At 45.2% G+C, this 9,859-nt stretch overlaps 1 long non-coding RNA gene across 1 annotated transcript; it reads left to right on the plus strand.

Annotated features, from left to right (window-relative positions):
* Window positions 1-5,976: 5,976 nt before the first annotated feature.
* Window positions 5,977-7,242, plus strand: LOC138493273 (uncharacterized). Its single transcript, XR_011276346.1, has 2 exons — window positions 5,977-6,583; window positions 6,683-7,242. It is a non-coding gene; the product is annotated as an uncharacterized lncRNA (long non-coding RNA).
* Window positions 7,243-9,859: the final 2,617 nt, after the last annotated feature.

The following is a 9,859-nucleotide window of genomic DNA, read 5'->3' on the forward strand; positions in this document are numbered from 1 at the left end:
CAAGGGTGGAACGATTAAACGAGGGGCGGCAAACATAACGGCCTACCCAGACTATACCCTGATGGTGCAGCATAGTCGTATGAATTTTGGGACGGTAAAGCGGAGATTGAGAGAGGCTGGCCATAAATACATGTTGCTGTATCCGGCGAAATTGAAAGTTTTCCATAAACACAGAACTTTGTTTTTTGAGACAAGTAGTGCACGAGGAGGGCGCCACAAGATGGCGCGGAATAGGACTCTGGGACTTGATTATAGTCATTTGAGCGGCCTTAGGCAGAGAAGGCCAGACCGTTAAATAACATGTTATGAGCACTGTGACTATTGCTGTTTTTTAGGGGAGCTTTGCAGAGCGGATCTCTTTACCCCATTTAGTAACCTTAGTTAAGTGGCCATTAGGGCGACTTCACCCTACTGAGCTCTGGGCATTGGTTGGTGCTTGCAGGGCTAGATGTGGGGGGTGCCTGAGTTCCATGGAAGGAGCTGGGCAGCAGTTGGGGAGTGTGGTGTTGGGGAAGGGATGGGTGGAGGGTGGGGAGGGAAGTGGGGAGTTTGGGGTGTACATAGTTATGGGGAGTTTGAGTTTGTATATGAGGCTACAAGGAAGAGCTAGAGGGTGGTATCTGTATCGCGTGGGCAGGTGGGATCGGCTGCATGGAAGGGGGGAGGATACTTATAAGCTATGGGGGATCTTAAGATCCTAACTTGGAATGTCAGGGGACTCAATAGTTACCTCAAGAGGAACAAGGTCATGATGTATTTGAAAAGACAGAAGATTGATATTGCACTGTTGCAGGAGACACATCTGACGCGGGAAAAGCTGGAGCTGGTGGGGAAGAAGTGGAGAGGTATTGTAGTGGGTTCTCCGTATTCTGCCTACGCTAGGGGAGTGTTGGTCTGGGTGGCACCGCACGTTCCGCTCCAACTTACACAGGAGGTGGTGGATACAGAGGGGAGGATGGTTTTATTGAAGGCGCTGGTGGAGAATAAAGAGGTGTGCATCGTAAATACGTATGCCCCCACTCAAAACACAGCGGCATATTTTAGGACTCTGTGTACCAACCTGGGTACGTGTGTGGGTGGGGCGGTTATTTGGGGGGGATTTTAATTGTGTGCTGAACCCCAGGGTAGACAGATCTGATGATAAGATTGATAGGCCCACCCCAGCAGCCAGGGCATTGCAGACACTGCTCGACGACTTCGGGCTGGCAGATGTTTGGAGACTGAAACATCCTAATGTGGAGCAGTATTCGCATTACTCAGCCCCGCAACAACTGCATACGAGACTTGATTATTTTTTTGCCACGCCAGATGTGGTGGTAGAGACCACCCAAATAGAATACAAAGCGAGGGTCCTGTCGGACCACTTGCCTCTGGTCCTGGGGTGGCAGTACTGCCGCCCCAGGCCGCGGATACCGACGTGGCGCCTCCGTGCTGAGGCGCTCAAGGTTCCGGTCTTCAGAGAGGACATCAGAGCTGAGATTATACATTATTTCGAAGAGAACATTGGCAGTGTGGACTCGGCGGGCACGCTCTGGGAAGCCTTTAAGGTGGTGTTGCGCGGTGCTGCCATCGCTAAATCAAAGGGCCTGCAGAGTGGGGTCCTGATGGAGTTAGGGGGGACTGAGGATGAACTAGAAAGGGAGCTCAATAGTGGAGGGGGGGTGCGGAGCTAGTACTTAAACTACAGCAGCGGTGTGCGGAACTTTGGGAAAGGCTCTGCAACCTTAATTATAAGAAGTATGTTTAGAGGCAGCATGCAGGTGGGGATAAAACGGGCCGCCTCTTACGTGGCTATACAAGAGTGAAACCCCTAGGTCCCTGATTAGGACGATAACCAGAGAGGATGGAGAGGTAGCGGACACCCAAGAAGGAGTCAATGAGGCATTCTTGGATTATTACAGGGCACTATATGAGGACAAAGGGGGGGCAGCCGAGAGGAGATAAGGGAAACTTTAAGAGATATTGGATTACCTAAGATTAGTGCCAAGGAAAGAGAAGAGCTAGATGCACCGATTACTTTGGAGGAATTGAATGAGGTGGTGAGGCAGCTGCCCACCAGTAAGACCCCGGGAGCGGACGGACTTCCTAGCGAATTTTATAAAGCATATAGAGAGGAGGTACCCCCCCCCCCATGCTAGAAATGCTTAATGAATCATTTGAGGTGGGCCGGTTGCCGGAATCGCTTAGAGAAGTGATCATAATACAGCTCCCTAAGCCCAACAAACCAGGGCATAGCTGTGGCTCCTACAGACCCTTGTCAATGCTGAATCAGGACTGCAAGATATTGACGGCGGTCCTGGCTAATAGATTGTGGAGAGTTATTAGTAAGTTGATACATCCGGACCAAACAGGTTATGTCCCCAACAGGAATATAACCCACAACCATAGGCGACTCCACCGGGTGGTTGAATGGGGGAACAAGAGCGAGGGTGAAATGGCGGTGTGTCCTTAGATGCAGTCAAAGCTTTCGATTCAGTCAGGTGGTCATGGTTGCTGGAGGCCCTGAGGGAGTACGGGATGGGGCCGGGCTACATTAGGTGGGCGAAGTTGCTGTACAGTGAGCCACTAGCTAGGGTTCGTACAGGAGCGGTGATATCCGAGAGGTGGCAACTTAGCAGAGGCACCAGACAAGGGTGTCCCTGGTCCCCGATGTTATATATTCTGGCCCTGGAGCCCCTGGCAGTATACCTTCGGCAACAATATGACATGATAGGCATTGAGGTAGGGGGAGAGAAACACCTAATATCCCTGCATGCTGACGACTTGCTATTATATTTGAAATATCCGGAGGAAAATCTTCAATATATTCTGGAGGTAATGGAAAGGTATGCGGAACTGTCTGGCATAGCGGTGAACCCCCAAAAATCGAGCATATTCCCATTGGGTAGCTACAGAGGAACCCTTCCGGAGCGGTTACCAGTGTTGCCGATACCATGGGCGGTTGGTTCCTTCCGCTACCTCGGAATAGATGTGTATCACACGGTAAAGGAGGAACATTTGCATAACACCGAGGTGGCTGTGGGAAAAATCTGTAAAAGCATGAAGTTTTGGGAGAAGTTGCCGTTGGCAATGATGGGACGGGGGGCGATGCTTAAAATGGTGGTCCTGCCTAGGCTCTTGCATTTTTTCAGCAATATTCCGTATATGATACCTAAGAAGTGTTTTGCTAAACTGAATAGTATGTGCAGAGACTTCCTATGGCATGGCACCCGGAATAGAGTGGCGCTATGGAAGTTGCAGAATTTCCATGAGAGGGGGGTATTAAGCTGCCTAACTTTGAGGCCTATTATGTAGCTGGTCAGTTGCAGTATGTGGTCAAATGGCTCTCTGACGAGGCAACTCCCGAACTTAGGCTGTTTGGACAGGACTGTACTCCGTTTTACCTGAAGGAAATTATTTGGTTGCCTAGTTCAGAAATGAAGGAGCGCCCGGGAATGATGTTGCTGGGGTGGAAGATGTGGCGTAGAGTGTGTCGAATGATGGAGGACCCGTACCCGTGTTCCCCGCAGGTGCCGTTGGTTGCTTTGGCAGGGGAAGACAAGCAACTAAGGATGATAATCAGGACCTACTGGGAGTCGGTCGGGCTGGTCACATTGGGGGATGTTTGGCAAGAGGGGACCATTAGGGATTTTGAAGGACTAGGGGAAGAGGCGGGCTTGCATAGGCGCCAATATGTCACATACCTAAGACTGGTGCAGAATATTCGTAAAATCTGGCCTGAGACTGTATTGGCGGAAGAACCGGACGCCACTATGGGGACAATATATGACATATCAGAAGGGGGGCATGAGATCTCTAGATTGTATGCGATGGTGATGACCCGGGTTGGGAAGGAGTTGACGCATTTGAGGTTGGATTGGGAAACTGAGGTGGGAGCACAGATGGAGGATGGGATGTGGGAGCGTGCTATGGGATACCACAAGAAGGTGTCAAGAAATGCTAGATTACAACAAATACAGTTGTTTATAACGCACAGAGTTTATATGACCCCAATGAGAATATCTAAGTTCGGAAGCGTGCCCAAAATGCGACAAGGAAAATGCTGATATGACACACATGTTTTGGTCTTGCCCAATGATTGAGAGTTTCTGGGGAGAAGTGGGGCAAAAACTAGCGGACAAAGGGGTCACGCTCATTATAGACACGGCCTGGGCCTGTCTGTTGCAAGGGTTTCCCAGACCACAGAAACTTAAACATAAAACGAAGAGAAGCCCTCCTCTAGCGCTTCTCCAAAATTAAATGTTATAATATAGAGACTTTCTCGTTTTTAGGTTCCATTTGTCATTTTTATTCAGAATTCTATTGTGCTGTAAACAAATAGGGATTCCTTTTTACATCTTGAACATAGCATATAAGTTGATGGGAAGACAAAAGAATGCAAAATTTAAATTGGTTTAAAGTTTTTCGTTGAGTTCACTAAGTTGCTGTGTCCCACGTTGTCACTTGAAAGTTGCGAAGCCTTAGTATAATTCACTCGACATTTGGGTTGATGGAGAGACAAAAGAATTCAAAATTTAGATTGGTTCTAAGTTTTTAGTTGAATTCACTAAGTTGCTGTATCCCACGTTGTCACTAGAAAATTACGAAGCCCTAGTTTAATTCACTAGGCAGTATTGGCCTCAATTTGAATTGGTTCAAAGTTTAGTCAATGTTGTCTTCACGTTGTTGCTCGAAAATTGCGAAGCCCTAGTTTAATTCACTAGGTAATATTATCCTCATTCACTAGGTAATATTATCCTCAACACGTGTTTCTCCGCCACATGGTTTATGGCGGTTCTTCAGGAGGAATTTGTAGGTAGATAGGCAAATGGAAAGATCTGAGAGGAAAAAGGTGGGAATAAAGAGAAAAATGGGCAATTTTGAACAGAGTGTTTTATGTTGACGTTTATACAGTCAATGTTGAGTTAGATACTTACAACTAAATATCAAATCTTGTTCATGTATATGATGGTTCCTTTGATGTAGGTAATATTATTAATTCCATCCGGTTTGGTCTGAAAGAGTGAAGAGCATCTAGTTTATATTTGTATCTCTGGGTCAAAGGTACTTTCCAAAAAAATCTAGTCATAATCATCCTTATTTGTTATACTTCAATAGTTCAGTATTATCTTCATGTACAACTGATTCCTGGATTTTGACAATGTAAATGAACTCATATGTTGCCTTGGAACAGTACGGTTTGGTTTAGTATCTAAGTTTGCTTGTGCGGACTTTGAGCTTAAAGACTGTTCGAAGCAACGAAGTTAGTCTAAATACCAAGTTTTCTTAAGAATTGTAAATAGTTGTAAAAGACCTTGCTTACCATGTGAACGGTGTTTTCCTCGCTCTCTCGATACTGTCTGATGTGGTCAGTGAACTCCACATGTTGTGAATGGACAAAACTAAAACGAAGAGAAGCCCTCCTCTAGCGCTTCTCCAAAATTAAATGTTATAATATAGAGACTTTCTCGTTTTTAGGTTCCATTTGTCATTTTTATTCAGAATTCTATTGTGCTGTAAACAAATAGGGATTCCTTTTTACATCTTGAACATAACATATAAGTTGATGGGAAGACAAAAGAATGCAAAATTTAAATTGGTTTAAAGTTTTTCGTTGAGTTCACTAAGTTGCTGTGTCCCACGTTGTCACTTGAAAGTTGCGAAGCCTTAGTATAATTCACTCGACATTTGGGTTGATGGAGAGACAAAAGAATTCAAAATTTAGATTGGTTCTAAGTTTTTAGTTGAATTCACTAAGTTGCTGTATCCCACGTTGTCACTAGAAAATTACGAAGCCCTAGTTTAATTCACTAGGCAGTATTGGCCTCAATTTGAATTGGTTCAAAGTTTAGTCAATGTTGTCTTCACGTTGTTGCTCGAAAATTGCGAAGCCCTAGTTTAATTCACTAGGTAATTTGTAAATCATAATAAGAGATATTTACCTCTATATTACTTTGTAAATTTTGCAACAAATATAAGGCTACAGGAACACTAGAATTGGATCGAGCAAATATGGCGCTCTTAAAAATATAAACAACCATTAGATACGTGCGCGTGACGTCATTACGTGATGCAACGTGCGAATGACGTCATTCCGCACGCGACACACGCATGACGTCACTCCGCACGCGACTCTATGTGAAACCCATTCACAACATGTGGAGTTCACTGACCACATCAGACAGTATCGAGAGAGCGAGGAAAACACCGTTCACATGGTAAGCAAGGTCTTTTACAACTATTTACAATTCTTAAGAAAACTTGGTATTTAGACTAACTTCGTTGCTTCGAACAGTCTTTAAGCTCAAAGTCCGCACAAGCAAACTTAGATACTAAACCAAACCGTACTGTTCCAAGGCAACATATGAGTTCATTTACATTGTCAAAATCCAGGAATCAGTTGTACATGAAGATAATACTGAACTATTGAAGTATAACAAATAAGGATGATTATGACTAGATTTTTTTGGAAAGTACCTTTGACCCAGAGATACAAATATAAACTAGATGCTCTTCACTCTTTCAGACCAAACCGGATGGAATTAATAATATTACCTACATCAAAGGAACCATCATATACATGAACAAGATTTGATATTTAGTTGTAAGTATCTAACTCAACATTGACTGTATAAACGTCAACATAAAACACTCTGTTCAAAATTGCCCATTTTTCTCTTTATTCCCACCTTTTTCCTCTCAGATCTTTCCATTTGCCTATCTACCTACAAATTCCTCCTGAAGAACCGCCATAAACCATGTGGCGGAGAAACACGTGTTGAGGATAATATTACCTAGTGAATGAGGATAATATTACCTAGTGAATTAAACTAGGGCTTCGCAATTTTCGAGCAACAACGTGAAGACAACATTGACTAAACTTTGAACCAATTCAAATTGAGGCCAATACTGCCTAGTGAATTAAACTAGGGCTTCGTAATTTTCTAGTGACAACGTGGGATACAGCAACTTAGTGAATTCAACTAAAAACTTAGAACCAATCTAAATTTTGAATTCTTTTGTCTCTCCATCAACCCAAATGTCGAGTGAATTATACTAAGGCTTCGCAACTTTCAAGTGACAACGTGGGACACAGCAACTTAGTGAACTCAACGAAAAACTTTAAACCAATTTAAATTTTGCATTCTTTTGTCTTCCCATCAACTTATATGTTATGTTCAAGATGTAAAAAGGAATCCCTATTTGTTTACAGCACAATAGAATTCTGAATAAAAATGACAAATGGAACCTAAAAACGAGAAAGTCTCTATATTATAACATTTAATTTTGGAGAAGCGCTAGAGGAGGGCTTCTCTTCGTTTTAGTTTTGTCCAAGCCCAGGTCAACCTCTGTGGCATCCCTCCATTTGCAGCATCTCTACTTTTTTTCATATTCAATTTAGCTACACTTCTCCATCAGAGCGCTAACACTGTTTCTAAGGTTGAAAAAGTCTTTCTCAATAGAAACTTAAACATGTTGGGAAATTGAAGGACTTGGCATATGTGCTCGCAAAACGGAGGATTGCCATGGGATGGAAGCAGTTTCATAAGCCACGGGTGGAGGTATGGTGGCGGGAATTGCAGAAATGGGCGGAGGCTGAAACGTTGGTATGGCAGGAGGCATGTAGCATGAGTGGGGAAGAAGAAGTGGGTAACCTGATGGCATGGAGAGTATTAATAGCAGGACTGTTTGGAACAATAATGGATTCTGCAGACTCAGAAGGAGGTGATATCCTGCCACACGTAGCAGATACGGAAAGTGAAGGACAAACAAGCTCTTGTGGGGGGAGGGATTGGGAGAGCAGTGGTTTTGACTAATTGATGTTCATGTGATTGTTGCAAAAAGCGCTGCCTGTTTGGTTTGTATTGTTTGTTTGTTTTAAAAATTAATTAAAACCGTTTAAAAAAATAAAAAAAATAAAAGATATCTTGGACTCTAAATACTCTAGGACCAAGCTATACTATCTCGTCATTGGAAAGGATTTGTACCACAAGATAGATCCTGGAAGCCCAGTGAGAATATCCACGCACCACGTCTAATCAGGAAATTCCATCGGAACTTCCCAACCAAACCTGGGCCAGACAGAAGGAACACCATGGGAGGGGCCTTAGGGGGGAATGCTGTCACGACCCTCGCCCAAAACCCCCTCTGGCAAACCCATTGGCCAGGTGGAGTCAGGACTCGGGCCTCTAGAGCCTGGCATCCTCTTCAAAAGCCCTCATGGGGCCAGTCCTGGCGCCTATGGCGCCAGGCTCATACACCATGAAAAACAATGTGCTTGGGAACTACTTTATTGTATTGTCAGCCAACATGGAGGCATCCATATAGCTTGGTTCCTAAGAACCAAGCTATGCGGTCTAGTGTTTTGGGTGTGGTAGCCTAGGTACTACTTTACCTGGACTATTTTGTTGGGGCTATTTAAACCACACCTGAGCAAGACAACACGCTTCGCGTTACTTTTACAGCTTGCAACGTGACGCTCACCATGTCCAGCTATTCCCTCAAACCTCGGAGAAGCAGAACCTGCAAAGAGACAAAAGGAACATCATTAGCAGCATCATCTTACCTACAGTCTTCATCTTTAAACACTCGCAGCTACTGAGAACAGCTTCCTCGAATCTGCACGCCTCCCGGACAGAACGACTTGAAAGAGGAAGATAGAGACAACATTAAAGAAAGCAGTAGAGACATTTACAAATTATGGACTGCTCAAAAGGCTTACCTGGCTGGTCGCCTCTCAGCTGGCACCACTCCGGACATTCCACTCGCGCTGAAGAACACCGCGACCTACAAGGAAGGAAAACACAGGTTAGCAAAGGCAAGACTTTGCAGCGCTGCGCATAGCGCTTACTTACCGTATCATAGCGCTCTTAATGCGCCATCATTTACCAGCGGGCTCAACCAAGCTAGTTCGCCGCACTGAAGCTCTGCATACCTAAGGGAGAAAAAAGAGACATTTTAAACAAAGAAAGGCATGCAGGATAGCAACAAAACTAAAGAACAGCAATAAGACCTACCTGAACAATATCAAACGGGCCGGCGTCAGTGAAGTAACTGGACCGCACTCGCCCATGAAAGACAACACGCGCCTGCAAAGAAGGAAGACAGAGAGCACGCCTAATTCTACCACAAGGTGAGGAGAGGGCACCAGAGGGACTGAAATCATACAGGGGTGGAGGGGGGATACTTACCCCAGTCGGTCAGTCCTGAACACAGTCCTCCTGTATTTTCAGGCAGAACCTTCCCCGCAGACCACATCAGGGCAAAGCTGAGAAGCATATCAGTGAGTAACCCGGCTGGGTGGCGTCCCTGTGGATACCAGGTGAGCGTAACAGTTCCGCCTTCCTCGGCGGGCGTGTTTTAGGCCTGTTCCCCCATCCAGCGAAGGTTGGGGGGCTGTCTCGTCAGGCCTGGATATTTCCCTGTGTAATCCAGGAAGGGGGACCAGATTTGTTTGAATTTATCCCCGGTCAGAATGGCCGGGTTTATTTTGTTCATAGCCTCTGGGTTGCTGTACCATCTGTAGCACACCTTGTAGGCGCGCTCTCTATTTGTCGTGCATCTAGAGCTTTTGTGGGCACGGGACCAGATCTGACTCCATTCCTCAGGCTCGATGGTTCTGCAAATGTCTTTTTCCCACTTCAGCATGTACGGTTCTTTTTTTGGACGGGTCCGACCTGTCGAGCAGTTTGTATAAGGTCAAAATTTTCCCTTTGGGGGAGTTCGACATGAGTGTCTGCTCTAGGACTGTTAGATCTCTGCCGCCTAGTTTCGTTGCCGCTCTGCTGGATAGCCAGTACCTGAGCTGGGCGTAACAAAATCTTTCCGTCTCGGGGACCAAGAATTTGGCCTTGCATTCCTCGAAGTTTAGCGGGTTCCC

This window comes from Ambystoma mexicanum, chromosome 10, assembly GCF_040938575.1.
Source record: "Ambystoma mexicanum isolate Mex_15411 chromosome 10, UKY_AmexF1_1, whole genome shotgun sequence".
In the NCBI taxonomy this organism is placed as follows: Eukaryota; Metazoa; Chordata; class Amphibia; order Caudata; family Ambystomatidae; genus Ambystoma; species Ambystoma mexicanum.